The sequence below is a fragment of the Magnolia sinica genome, chromosome 1 (genome assembly GCF_029962835.1).
Source record: "Magnolia sinica isolate HGM2019 chromosome 1, MsV1, whole genome shotgun sequence".
NCBI classification, from domain to species: Eukaryota; Viridiplantae; Streptophyta; class Magnoliopsida; order Magnoliales; family Magnoliaceae; genus Magnolia; species Magnolia sinica.
Window position 1 is genome coordinate 17,957,834 of NC_080573.1, and position 14,220 is coordinate 17,972,053.

The 14,220-nt window shown below is 43.6% G+C and overlaps 1 pseudogene; it reads right to left on the reverse strand.

The window, feature by feature from the left end:
- Positions 1-4,749: 4,749 nt before the first annotated feature.
- LOC131223376 (small nucleolar RNA R71) lies at positions 4,750-4,849 on the reverse strand (annotated as a pseudogene).
- Between the last annotated feature and the right edge of the window lie 9,371 nt (positions 4,850-14,220).

Genomic DNA, 14,220 nt, shown 5'->3' on the forward strand with positions numbered 1-14,220 from the left:
CATCTCTCTTCCAAATCGCCTTCTGCCGGAAAAGCGTTTTCATCGTCGGATAAAGGATTCTAGACCATCAGAGGGGAGATTCAGCCCAGCGGAAGACGTCAGAGTTGGAAAAACTTTTGCCGGAGGAAATCGCCTGCAACGCTGTGAGTCCTCCAACACTTTAACACATTTTTCCTTCATGTCAAGCAACTTTGACGAGATGGCCGTGGTCCAAGGAGCTGGTTCAGAGTTTGAACCAAAGACTTCAGCCTTAGGACCTGGGGAATCTGAAGGCCCTCTCGAGGCTGTACCCCTCTACACTCCGGCCCCGGCCCGAGGAGCTGCAAGTCTGAGGACCAAGAGTTGAGGCAAAGGGCCGAAGAAGGTCCTCAGAGATCCCGCGGGGCAGTTGCAGGCGGGCCCCAAGGGAGGCAGAGCAAGACCATCAGTCCCTGGGGGATTGATCATGGTTAAGTCCCAGATGGCCCAACTTCGTGAAGATTATCAGATCTCCGACTCGGTTCACATCTGAGTCCCTGTCCCCACAGATCAAGTGGGGTCCCTAGCTGAGGGGGAGATTGCTATCTTCGTTTGCGCCCTCCAATGCGAGCTTCAATTCCCCATCCATCCTTTCTTGCGTGAGCTGACAGTGTAGTTGAAAATCGCGTCGGGGCAACTGGGTCCCAATTCCTGGAGGATCCTAGCCTCCACTTTCGTCCTCTGGCATTAGGCGGGGAACCAGAGACTGACGCCGGATGAGTTCTTATTTTTGTACATGGCCAAATATGATAACACGGATAAGGCCTGGTGGTATTTCTCGGCTAGGCCCCCGTGTCTCCTGGGCCTAGTAACCCAACTCCCTTCTTCCAACAAAGACTGGAAGGGGAAGTGGTTCTGGGCCTCGGGAGAATGGGAGGCCCCCGCCTTCGAATCGGACCGACTGCGGATCCGAGTCCCTACCCGATTCGCCAATCCAAGTCAAATGTTTCTTCTAATCACCCTGCATACCTGATTCATCTTTCTATACCTAACTTGTTCTCCACTTCCATTTACAGTCCAGCCGAAGGGGGCCCCTGACCTCTCTGTCCTCCAGAAGTGACAGGTCGACCGAGTCCGAGTGCTCCTTGCGAGCCAGCGTGCCTAGTTCGATCTCATCAGTCAGGAGAACTTGGTATCTTCTGGCTTTTGTAGAATTCAGCCCACCCTCTTTGCCTTGGGTAAGCGCGGTTAGGGCCTTTAGAGACTAATTCGCTGACCTTCACTCATTCTTTGGATCTTACGAGGCTGATTCTTCTCTCTCTTACAGGGATGGAGGTAGGCGGTGTTGAGGGTCAAATATTGCATATCAGACCCTGTTATTGCCTGGATTTTCAAACATGATACTGTTTAACGGCCCGATTTAAATCATGTTTGTGTTGCAGGGCGTATTTACGAGCCTGGACTGGGAAAATGTATTAAAAGCATGGATTTAACGCTCCGAAGTCACCAGAGCAAAGAAGGGACTCCAGGGGACCGAGTTCGATGGATATACACGCCGGAGATCCGAGAAAATCAAGAAATTGGAGCTTAAGTGGCCCAAAAGACGTCCAAAATGCAAGATCACAGGGTTCTCGCCATCCGATTGGCTCGAAACTTCATACATGGCCTGAGGACCAAAAACTAACCGTACACGTTAAATTTCAGCCATTGGATCCTCGTGAAAGTGGCTGAACTAACAGATCAGTCCATAAAACCCTGATTTGGGGCCCACCCGCTGTCCGGATACTCTTTAACTTTGGCCCCCACGGCTCAAATGAAATGGGGAACAAGGTGGATGGTGTGGATTTCTCATAATCATCATAGTGGACCCCACCTGAGCAAAGTGTACATAGTACACAATTGCACTAAGGCGTGCATGGCAACACAGAGATTGTCCTCTGGACCGTCTCCTCTTCAAAACAGAAACTCTGTTTCTGGTATGAAACAGAGACTGCGGACGAAATTCGGTGGGCCACCATTGTGCTCCAAACGCTTGATCCTAACCGTCCATTGCGTCCAGAGCAGAAGTTTTACCGTATCCATGGTGATCATCTGTGACCATGCATGCACACACAAGAAGGATGTGATCAAACGCAGAATGAATGGTGGAAGTAAAGATCTCATGGGCCACTGCGTTTTGAATCCAAATCTGTCCCTTTCCAAACGGTTTTTCGAGAAGAACCCGGTGGACGGCATGGATTTTGTAAAGGATAAATGAAGTGGACCCCACCAAGAACCAGCGCAGCTGCCGTGCGCAAAGCCAGCGTCCGTAAGTTCCGGACGCCACCCGGTTCTTTTCGGCCCACTGCGTGATCTTGTCAATGTTCGGATAGCCGATCTTCACCGTCCAAACGGTTGGGAGGGAAATTTAGACCCTACCGACGTTGACAGAATGCCCGGGCGTGACCATATCTAAACACAAACCGGTCTCGCGGTTTTGCTGCGAAAGGTGTTGTGTGCGCGGCCTGCTTGCGTAAAGGCTTCGTACGACGTTCGATTTTCACCAGGACTCCAGTAACCCTTATGCACTTGCAGCTGATTTCACCACGATATAAGCAAGAGAGAGAGAGAGAAGAGGGGACTTTTGGCAAGAAAAAGAAGGAAGCTGGGACGTGAGGCTGAGCGTAAGCAGAGGTGGGAATGTGGAGACAGGGAAAAAAAAAGGAAAGTTTTTTTTTCTTATTTCTTTGACTATTGTTTTTCTTTTCTTTCTTTCCCTTATGTCTTCTAAGGATTTAGCCTAATCATGCTTGGCTAAATTTCTTAGCTAGGGCTAAGAGGTGAAGCTTGTAGCGTGATGGGGGACTTTTAGCTGGTGCTTTTTATTAAATTGAATTTGATAATAGTTTGATTTCATGGACTGCTTTCAGTTGTTAATGGTTTGTTGTGACCGAATTACAATAGATCTGCGATGGCTTTGAGTATTTCTTTCCCCTTTTGATGTTATGACGTCAGGAAGCCTTGTTGTTCACCATCGTCTCCTGGGCATGGTAGGATGATGGTACTCTTCCTGACATTCATACATCACTCAGATTGGTTGTGAATTGGTTTGATTTTGTTGTTTGCTTTGTCTCATGGGCATGGTTTTGTGATGGAATCCGCTCTAATTTACACCCGTCTGATCTCATGAAAACTAGATCAAGTAAGTTCAGTTTAATTTCCATAATTCTTGATGCAGGCATAAGATCTCCCTAATCTCCACAAGTGGATCCTTTGAATCCCTAGTTTCCCTCCTCTGAATTCCTTAAGTTTTAGATAATTATTCCACAATTATTCCTTAAATTTTATTTGGTTTAGATCACATCTTAATTTAGTCCTAGTTCTACTTGGTTTCAAATAACGTACAAGTATCAGTCCCTTGGGATTCGACCTCGGTCTTACCGAGTTTATTACTACATCACAACCCTATACTTGGGGAGTGAACAAGTTTTTGGCACCGTTGCCGGGGACTGACGGTTGCGATTCTCTGAAATTAATTAGGTTTAGAATTAGTTTAATATTAGAATTTGACTAACTTTAGTTTTAGGTTTTTTATTGAATTCTAGAACTAGTTTCCGTGTTTTGTAGGATCCTGACATAAGTTCCTAAATTGGTAATTCCTTCCTAATTTCTCTACTTTTTCCACTTTTAAAATTAGGGTTTAAAAATTTTAGAAATCTTCTAATGCTAGTATTTTCCTATTTGTAGGAAATAGTTTATTTTTGGAAATTTTCCTCTTTTGTTTTTAGAAACTAGGTTTGTTATTTCCCTTTTTAGAAATTAACTTTCTATTTTTATTTTTAGTAAACTTTCTAATTTTAACTCTTTTAGAATCTAATTTTGTTTCCTAATTTATTTTTAGAATTTTTGTTTAGAAACTAACCTTCCTATTTTGTAGACCTTTAAGATAGAAATTTCTAATTCGGTAAGCTCCTTCCCTACTTTCTATTTTTCAGTTCTCTTTTAGTAATTTACTTTCTAGTTTAGGACTTTCCTAATTTATTTTAGAAATTTCCACTTTCTTTTAGGAATTCCTTCTTTAGAAATCAGTTTACTGCTATCTTTCTTTTAAAGGATTATTCTTCTCTTTTTAAAATCTAACTTATTTTATTTTATTTTGCAGATTTTTAACTTAGGGACTCCAATTTGGTAACTTCTTTCCAACTCTATCTTTCTTTCTAGATTTTCTTTCCCTTTCTTAGGATTAGGTGTTTCATGCCCAAGTGGGCCCGTGACAACACTCGACGTCTCTTGACTGAAGGAGGATTGGTTGAGGGATTGACTATCCATCGCAGGACTAGACACCACTCGAAATCCCCTGAGTTAATTGAAGTTATGGCTGAAGACCAACCTCCTCTACTTCCACCCAGGGTGGAGGATACCCAAGACGAGAATGAGGTGCATCAGGCACCCCCGCCTCGTACTTTACGAGATTATCTACAACCGGCGGGAGTGAGTACGCCCTCATGCATGATTTTTCCTGAAAACACAGGACAAATGGACATCAAGCCAGGAGTTATCCAACTCCTTCCCAAATTCCATGGACTTGAATCAGAAAGTCCATATTTACATTTGAAAGAGTTCGATGAGATTATAACTACATTATGTTTTCCTAATGTATCTGAGGATACAATCAGGCTGAAACTCTTTCCTTTTTCCTTAAAAGAGAAAGCTAAGACGTGGTTACATTCACTGCGTCCTAGATCCATTGGCACATGGAACGACATGCAGAGAGAATTCATAAAAAAATTCTTCCCACATCATAAAACGATTACCCTCAGAAAAGCAACTTTGCCTAAAAGGAAGATGAAACATTCTTCCAATGTTGGGAAAGGTTCAAAGATTTGGTCAGTTCATGCCCACAACACGGATTTGAAACGTGGCGCATTACAAATTTTTTCTATGATGGACTGACATCTTCCATGCGCCAAATGGTCGAGACAATGTGTAATGGAAAGTTCATTAATAAAGATGTTGACGAGGTATGGGATTACCTCGATAGTCTTGCTGAAAAAACACAATCATGGGATTATTACCCAAAGTCGAATACCACGTCTAGGCCGACTCAATTAAAGGAGAAAGGTGGATTATATCTCTTGAAAGAAGAGGATGATCTCAAGTGTAAAGTGACTACGCTCATAAGAAAAGTTGAGGCCATGGAAGGAAAGAAGGATAAGGTTAATGAAATTGTTTGCGACATCTGTGATTGCAACATTCATACAACTGAAAATTGTCCTACAATACCTGCCTTTCGAGGAGTGTTGAATGAACAAGGTAATGCCGTAAACAACTATCAAAGACCTTTTACTGGACCTAACTCCAATACGTACAATCCTGGTTGGAAAAATCATCCAAACTTTAGTTGGAGGAATGGACAAACGGCTACCCCTCAAGGTTTCTTCAATCAAAATCCAAATCAAGTGAAACCTCAAGAGGAACCGGTTCAAAATTCCATACAAGAGCTGGCTCAGGCAATGCGGGGAATTACAGATTTTATGCAAAAGATAGATTCTCGTATGACGGTTATAGAAAAGGGGATGCTTCCTGCACAACCTCTCCCCAATCCTAAACCGCAGTACGAGATTAATGATCCCAGCTCTTCAAATCAGATGGGGCACGCTAAATCCATCACCACTCTTAGGAGTGGAAAGATCATTGATAAAACTCTTTCGGTTAGGCCCGAAAAGCCTCAAGAACCAGAAGAGGACAACAATGATGGATCCAGTGATGCCCCACAAAAATTAGAACCGGAACTTCTAGAGAAGTTAGTTGCTCCGTTCCCCCAACGGTTGGTTTCACCAAAACCTCTCTTTAACTCTCAGGATATCTTAGAGATGTTGAAACAAGTGAAAGTCACATTCCTCTACTTGATGTCGTGAAACAGATTCCTTCATATGCCAAATTTCTGAAAGACTTATGCATGACCAAAAGACTGCAAAGTATTCAAAAGAAAATTTTCTTGACTGAGAAAGTGAGTGTCATCCTAAAGCAAGACGTGCCACAGAAATTCAAAGATCCCGGTAGCCTAACCATATCATGTGTAATCGGGAACCATCGAATTGATCACACACTTCTTAACTTAGGAGCAAGCGTCAATCTGATTCCCTACTCGGTATACAAACAGTTAGGTTTGGGTGAATTAAAACCCACCCTAACCACACTACAACTTGCAGATTGCTCGTTCGTGTACCAAGAGGGATAATTGAGGATGTGTTGGTCCAAGTTGATAGATTTTACTACCCTGTAGATTTTATCATCCTGGACACCGAATCCATCAATAACATAAGCACTCAGATCCCCGTCATTCTTGGCCGCCCATTCCTTGCCACTTCAAATGCAATTATCAATTGCAGGAATGATGTCATGACTATGTCTTTTGGGAATATGACATTGGAGTCAAACATCTTTTTCAATAACGGTAGAAACTTAGAGGAGGATGGCGATTTCCACGACATTAACATGATTGACTCTTTCGTGGAAGATACGACACCTCTAACCTTATCCTCCGACCATCTAGAGACGTGCATGGCCCACTCCCATGATTTTGATGATGACATGATTAGGGAGACGTGCGCCTTGCTTGATACTGCACCGGTACTTGAAGTTAACCGGTGGAGGCCACAATTTGAAGAATTGCCACAAACCGATGTAGTGCCTCTACCGTCTAATCTCAAGCTGCCGAAGCTTGACCTAAAACCTTTGCCCTCTGATTTGAAATATGCCTATTTAGGTCAAGATGAGACATACCCGGTGGTGATCTCTGCCCACCTGGAGAAAGAACAGGAGAGTATGCTCATATCTACTCTCATTGAGTATAAAAGAGCCCTGGGATGGACGATAGCGGACCTCAAGGGAATCGATCCCTCGATTTGTACTCACCGCATATATCTCGAGATAATGCAAAACCGCTCGGCAACCACAACGTAGACTAAATCCAATCATGAAGGAAGTGGTTAAGGCCGAGGTTCTTAAACTATTAGACGTGGGTATCATATACCCTATATCTGATAGTCAATGGGTGAGTCCAACTCAAGTGGTCCCTAAGAAGTCCGGAATCACCATCGTAGCCAATGCTAATAATGAATTCGTGCCAACTAGAGTCACTACTGGTTGGAGAATGTGCATTGACTACAGGAAGTTGAATACCGTCACGAGGAAAGACCACTTTCCTTTACCATTCATTGATCAGATCCTGGAAAGGTTAGCTGGTCATTCCTATTACAGTTTCCTTAATGGGTATTCGGGCTACAACCAGATAGAGATAGCCCATGAAGACCAGGAAAAGACCACATTTACATGTCCCTACGGCACCTTTGCCTACCGAAGGATGCCATTCGGATTATGTAATGCCCCTGCCACCTTTCAGCGATGTATGCTTAGTATCTTTTCTGATATGGTGGGGCAATATCTAGAAGTCTTCATGGACGATTTCTCTGTTTACGGTCCATCTTTCAGCAAGTGCTTGGAAAGTCTTAAATGTGTGCTGAAAAGATGTGAAGAAAAGAACTTGGTACTTAATTGGGAGAAGTGTCATTTCATGGTTCAGAAGGGAATTGTCCTTGGGCATATCATCTCGTCCAAGGGAATCGAGGTAGATAAGGCAAAAATCGATCTTATCTCTAACCTACCTCCACTCAAGAACATCAGAGACGTGCAATCCTTCTTAGGACACGCAGGATTTTACAGGTGATTCATAAAGGACTTTAGTTTCCTCTCTCGTCCTTTATGTAATCTTCTTCAAAAGGATGCTCCGTACGAGTGGACTGAGCAATGCCAGAAAGCTTTCACCAAGCTTAAAGCACGTTAACCACTGCACCTATCATGCAGCCACCCGACTGGAGCCTTCCTTTTGAGCTTATGTGCGACGCTTCTGATTATGATCTTGGAGCGGTTCTAGGCTAGAGAAAAGATAAGAGGCCCTACGTCATTCATTATGCAAGTAGAACTTTAAATTCTGCCCAAGTAAACTACTCGACTACGGAAAAGGAACTCCTAGCTGTAGTGTTCGCTTTGGACAAATTTAGGTCCTACTTGATCGGATCCAAGATTATTATCTACACAGATCATGCGACACTTAAGTATCTTCTTTCTAAGAATGATTCTAAGCCCCGTTTGATACGATGGATCCTTCTACTCCAAGAATTCGATTTGAAAATTAAAGATAAAAAGGGAGTAGAAAATGTTGTGGCCGATCACCTTTCTGCCTTGATCTCTCTGACTCCCTAGAGACGACACATATAAATGACATGTTCCCTGACCAGTAATTGTTCAAAGTCTCCCACTCACCTTGGTTTGCTGATATTGCCAATTATCTTACCACAGGTTTTATGCCGACACATTGGACTGCACTAGATAAGAAAAATTCTTCGTCGATGTTCTTAAGTTTTTCTGGGATTATCCATATTTGTTTAAATATTGCCCAGACCAAATCTTAAGGAGATGTGTGCCAAACAATGAATATCAAAGTGTCATCTCCTTCGTCACTCTTAGGCTTGTGGTGGTCACTTTTCTGCTAAAAAGACCACAACTAAGATTTTACACTGTGGCTTTCATTGGCCCACTATATTCAGGGACACTCATGAGTTTTGCAAAGCTTGTGAGCGTTGTCAGAAATTGGGAGCATTGTCCCGTCGAAATATGATGCCTTTAAATCACATCCTTATCATTGAAGCATTTGATTGTTAGGGCATCGATTTCATGGGACCATTCCCCCAATCATTTGCAAATCTGTATATTTTGCTCGCCGTGGATTATGTCACTAAATGGGTCGAAGCGATTCCGTGTCGAACTAATGATCATCGCACGGTCATTAAATTTCTAAAAGAAAACATTCTTTCTCGATTTGGAACGCCTCGAGCCATCATTAGTGATGGGGGCTCACACTTTTATAATAAACCATTTGAGAGCTTAATGAAGAAATACGGTATCTCTCATAGGGTAAGCACCCCATATCACCTACAAACAAGTGGGCAAGCTGAGATTTCTAATAGGGAAATTAAACACATTTTGGAGAAAACGGTTAACCCTGATCGTAAGGATTGGTCAATCCGATTGACCGATGCCTTATGGGCATACCGTACTGCCTTTAAAACCCCTATTGGAATGTCTCCCTTTAGACTTGTCTATGGGAAAGCTTGTCACTTGCCTGTGGAGCTGGAACATAAAGCGTACTGGGTGATCAAAAATCTTAATTTCAATCTGGACAACGCTGGCTCGCTACGCAAACTTCAATTGAATGAACTTGAGGAAATCCGGAATGATGCGTACGACAATTCAAGAATTTACAAGGACAAGATGAAAGCATTTCATGACCAACACATTTTGTGAAAATCGTTCACGCCTGGTCAGAAGGTCCTTTTGTACAATTCTCGATTACATCTCTTTCCGGGTAAGCTTCGATCTCGTTGGACCGGCCCTTACATTGTTATTACTGTTTTTCCTCATGGGGCCATTGAGATAAGAGATCCCGACAATGGCAAGGAGTTTAAAGTCAATGGACATCGATTGAAGCCATTTGTCGAGAAATTTGATTCAGAGGACATGTCCATGACCCTGACTGCTCCTATTTACCAGGATTGATCTCCTAGTCTGATAGAGGTATAGATAGGTTTATCGCTTTCATAGGACTAGGGTAGTTGCTTTATTTATCTGGCTGAAGACGGTAAACTTAGCGCTCTTGGGAGGCAACCCAGCTCTTCATTTCATTTCTATCATTAATTAGTTCAATGTTTGTGGGTAACATTAATGCAAACCCTCACGAGACTATAACTCGTCCACTAGGGGCAACCTAGGGGTTTAAAGGCCTGTTGCATACGCTAAATGCAATCGAGAACACTTACGAAAGTGGTATAGGTAGGATTTTTTTTGTTATTTTTGTATTGCCTTCTCTCTCGTACTGACCGACGCCCATGCTGCAATCTTTTGGAAAGTGTCTCTCGATTCATCATCCAGGTACTATCTTCCCATCACTTCATATTTACTTTTCGTTGTCCCAAATGCATTGCATGCTCATATCATTTACATTGAGGACAATGTAGATTTTACGTTGGGGGTGGGAGATCAGGTGACCTAATCAGTATTTTTTTAGTCTTGAACAAAAATTTGTGAAAATTTTTAAATTTTTCTAGAATTTTTTGTGAATTCGAAGTGATTTTGTCATCCAGCTGTGACTTAGAATTTCATGAGGCGTGATGTTGGTAATTTATGACTCTGGGATTCAATTATCTATTAGAGTTCACAATTAAGTTCGAATTGTTACTCCATAATTAGAAGTTTCAAACATTGATTGAGTCATGATTTCACAGGACACATCTCGCTTTCACATTAAGGTTTCAGTTTGATATTGAAAGATTTACTTGGTACTCACTAAGCATGAAAGGAACTGGCCTGAAAAAATTGAAAGGATTGGGTGAGTAATCTTCACCATAGGTTTGCTCCCTATAGGTGAAGGTTCAATTTCCCAAAGTAGCCGGCGGAAAGGGGTGGGCAATGGTCTTCATCATAGGTTTGCTCCCTATAGGTGAAGATTTGATTCCTCCCCTTGGCGGTATTTTAATGAAAAAATATATCAAAGGTCGATTAAGGAAAAGATGATCCGTGAGGAAAAGTTTTAGTTATTATGAATTATTTTAGTGTTTACCGATAATATCATGAAATTAAGAAGTGAACCTTAATGATAAGCTGAGATTACATGATACACCCATGAAACTCAATATTTAGAATCGTTCTAATTAATGGATTAATATTTGAGCTTGATTATGAAGTTTACCGTGAGCTTGATTTCAGGAGAAAATAATGCCAATGTTCATGAATCTTAGAATTCGAGTATCTGAATTATTTCTCATAAATCTCTTGAGTTTGTAGAAATTGTCCTGTAATTCTCAATTTATTTTTTCGCATACCTTGCTCGGGACTAGCAAGATGCTGGTTGGGGGTTGTTTTGAGGGTCAAATATTGCATATCAGACTCTGTTGTTGCCTGGATTTTCAAACATGATACTGTTTAACGGCCCGATTTAAATCATGTTTGTGTTGTAGGGCGTAATTACGAGCCTGGACTGGGAAAATGTATTAAAAGCATGGATTTAACGCTCCGAAGTCACCAGAGCAAAGAAGGGACTCCAGGGGACCGAGTTTGATGGATATACACGCCAGAGATCCGAGAAGATCAAGAAATTGGAGCTTAAGTGGCCCAAAAGACGTCCAAAATGCAAGATCACAGGGTTCTCGCCATCCGATTGGCTCAAAACTTCATACATGGCCTAAGGACCAAAAACTAACCGTACACGTCAAATTTCAGCCATTGGATCCTCGTGAAAGTGGCTGAACTAACAGATCAGTCCATAAAACCCTGATTTGGGGCCCACCCGCTGTCCGGATACTCTTTAACTTTAGCCCCCACGGCTCAAATGAAATGGGGAACAAGGTGGATGGTGTGGATTTCTCATAATCATCATAGTGGACCCCACCTGAGCAAAGTGTACATAGTACACAATTGCACTAAGGCGTGCATGGCAACACAGAGATTGTCCTCTGGACCGTCTCCTCTTCAAAACAGAAACTCTGTTTCTGGTATGAAACAGAGACTGCGGACGAAATTCGGTGGGCCACCATTGTGCTCCAAACGCTTGATCCTGACCGTCCATTGCATCCAGAGCAGAAGTTTTACTGTATCCATGGTGATCATCTATGACCATGCATACACACACAAGAAGGATGTGATCAAACACAAAATGAATGGTGGAAGCAAAGATCTCATGGGCCACTGCGTTTTGAATCCAAATCTGTCCCTTCCCAAACGGTTTTTCGAGAAGAACCCGGTGGACGGCATGGATTTTGTAAAGGATAAATGAAGTGAACCCCACCAAGAACTAGCGCAGCTACCGTGCGCAAAGCCAGCGTCCGTAAGTTCCGGACGCCGCTCGGTTCTTTTCGGCCCACTACGTGATCTTGTCAGTGTTCGGATGGCCGATCTTCACCGTCCAAACGGTTGGGAGGGAAATTTAGACCCTACCGACGTTGACAGAATGCCTGGGCGTGACCATATCTAAACACAAACCGGTCTCGCGGTTTTGCTGCGAAAGGTGTTGTGTGCGCGGCCTGCTTGCGTAAAGGCTTCGCACGATGTCCGATTTTCACCAGGACTCCAGTAACCCTTATGCACTTGCAGCCGATTTCACCACGATATAAGCAAGAGAGAGAGAGAGAGAGAGAAGAGAGGGGACTTTTGGCAAGAAAAAGAAGGAAGCTGGGACGTGAGGCTGAGCGTAAGCAAAGGTGGGAACGTGGAGACAGGGAAAAAAAAGGAAAGTTTTTTTTTCTTATTTCTTTGACTATTGTTTTTCTTTTCTTTCTTTCCCTTATGTCTTCTAAGGATTTAGCCTAATCATGCTTGGCTAAATCTCTTAGCTAGGGCTAAGAGGTGAAGCTTGTAGCGTGATGGGGGACTTTTAGCTGGTGTTTTTTATTAAATTGAATTTGATAATAGTTTGATTTCGTGGACTGCTTTCAGTTGTTAATGGTTTGTTGTGACTGAATTACAATAGATCTGTGATGGCTTTGAGTATTTCTTTCCCCTTTTGATGTTATGACGTCAGGAAGCCCTGTTGTTCACCATCGTCTCCTGGGCATGGTAGGATGATGGTACTCTTCTTGACATTCATACATCACTCAGATTGGTTGTGAGTTGGTTTGATTTTGTTGTTTGCTTTGTCTCATGGGCATGGTTTTGTGATGGAATTCGCTCTAATTTACACCCGTCTGATCTCATGAAAACTAGATCAAGTAAGTTCAGTTTAATTTCCATAATTCTTGATGCAGGCATAAGATCTCCCTAATCTCCACAAGTGGATCCTCTGAATCCCTAGTTTTCCTCCTCTGAATTCCTTAAGTTTTAGATAATTATTCCATAATCATTCCTTAAATTTTATTTGGTTTAGATCACATCTTAATTTAGTCCTAGTTCTACTTGGTTTCAGATAACATACAAGTATCAGTCCCTTGGGATTCGACCTCGGTCTTACCGAGTTTATTACTACATCACAACCCTATACTTGGGGAGTGAACAGGCGGTTCAAAGAGGAGAAGGCCTCCGTGTCCTCCGATGGACGTCGTCCTCTCCTCCGAACCAAAGACGAAGGTGACTCCGAGGAAGAGGAAGGCTTCTGAAGCCGAGGCAGAGGCTACCTCGGCTGCAAGACTAGTTAGAGCTGGCCCTACCCCAGCCCCCTCTGAGGCTGTTCCAGCCATTGTTCCAACCCCCCTCCCGAGGTTCCAGCTACTGAGGCTCCTGTCAGAATCGAGCCTATCACTATCTCGACATCCTCCGAGGAGGAGTAAGTCCCCGAAGCTTTCCCTTTGGCAGTCGTGGGTCCTTCTGGGGTGAGGAAAGTAGTAGGGGAGACTCCTGGTATGGCTGTCTCTGCATGTTCTGTAGTCCCCCCTGCTGCTGCCATGGCCGAGCCCTTGGTCGGTCAAGGTGACGTCCTTGTTGGGTATGCGAACACACCCAAAGTGGTTGCCCAAGCTTCTACGGCCAGTGGGGTTGGAGGAGCTTCCGCACCCTCTCCAAGGGCCTTACCTCCTGGTTTTCACATGGCTCAGCTGAACTCTTGGGCGGCTAAGCATGTACCAGAGATGCAGATAGCCGATATCCTCTCCCGCCGCCACGTCAGCTTTGTGAATAATTATGCGGTTGTATGTTACCAGTCTCTGCCAATGATGGTGGAGGTGAAGGAAAGGTTGAAGGAGATGGAGCGGCTTGAAGTAGAGCGGGCCAAGTATGTCGTCAAGAAGGCAAAGCAAGACGCACTGCGGGTCGAGCTCGAGAAGCAGCTGGAAGCTTCAGTTATGGAACAAGAGGAGCTGAAGAAGGCAGTTGCTGAGGGGCGAGTGAAAGAATTCGCACTTCAGGGCGAGGTCAACCAACTCTAAGCTCGCTTAAATGTGGTTGAACCCGAAGTCAGGCATTTATGCCAGGCTAACGAAGACCTGGAGTTTAAGGCCATAGAAGCCGAGACGGGGCTCGAGGTGGCGAGAGAGAAGTTCGAGGCAGAGCAACAGATGGCGTCGAACCAGTTGGTTCAGCAATGGAGGGTCCTTGAGTCTGCTGCGTCTGTAGACAAGGCTTCTTTACGGGCAGAGCTTGAGGCTCAAGCAGTCTCACATGCAGCCGTGGCAGTGGCTAAATACAAGGATTCGGCTGAAAGGGTCAAGGAGATGGATAAATTGTATTACTTTGGCTATG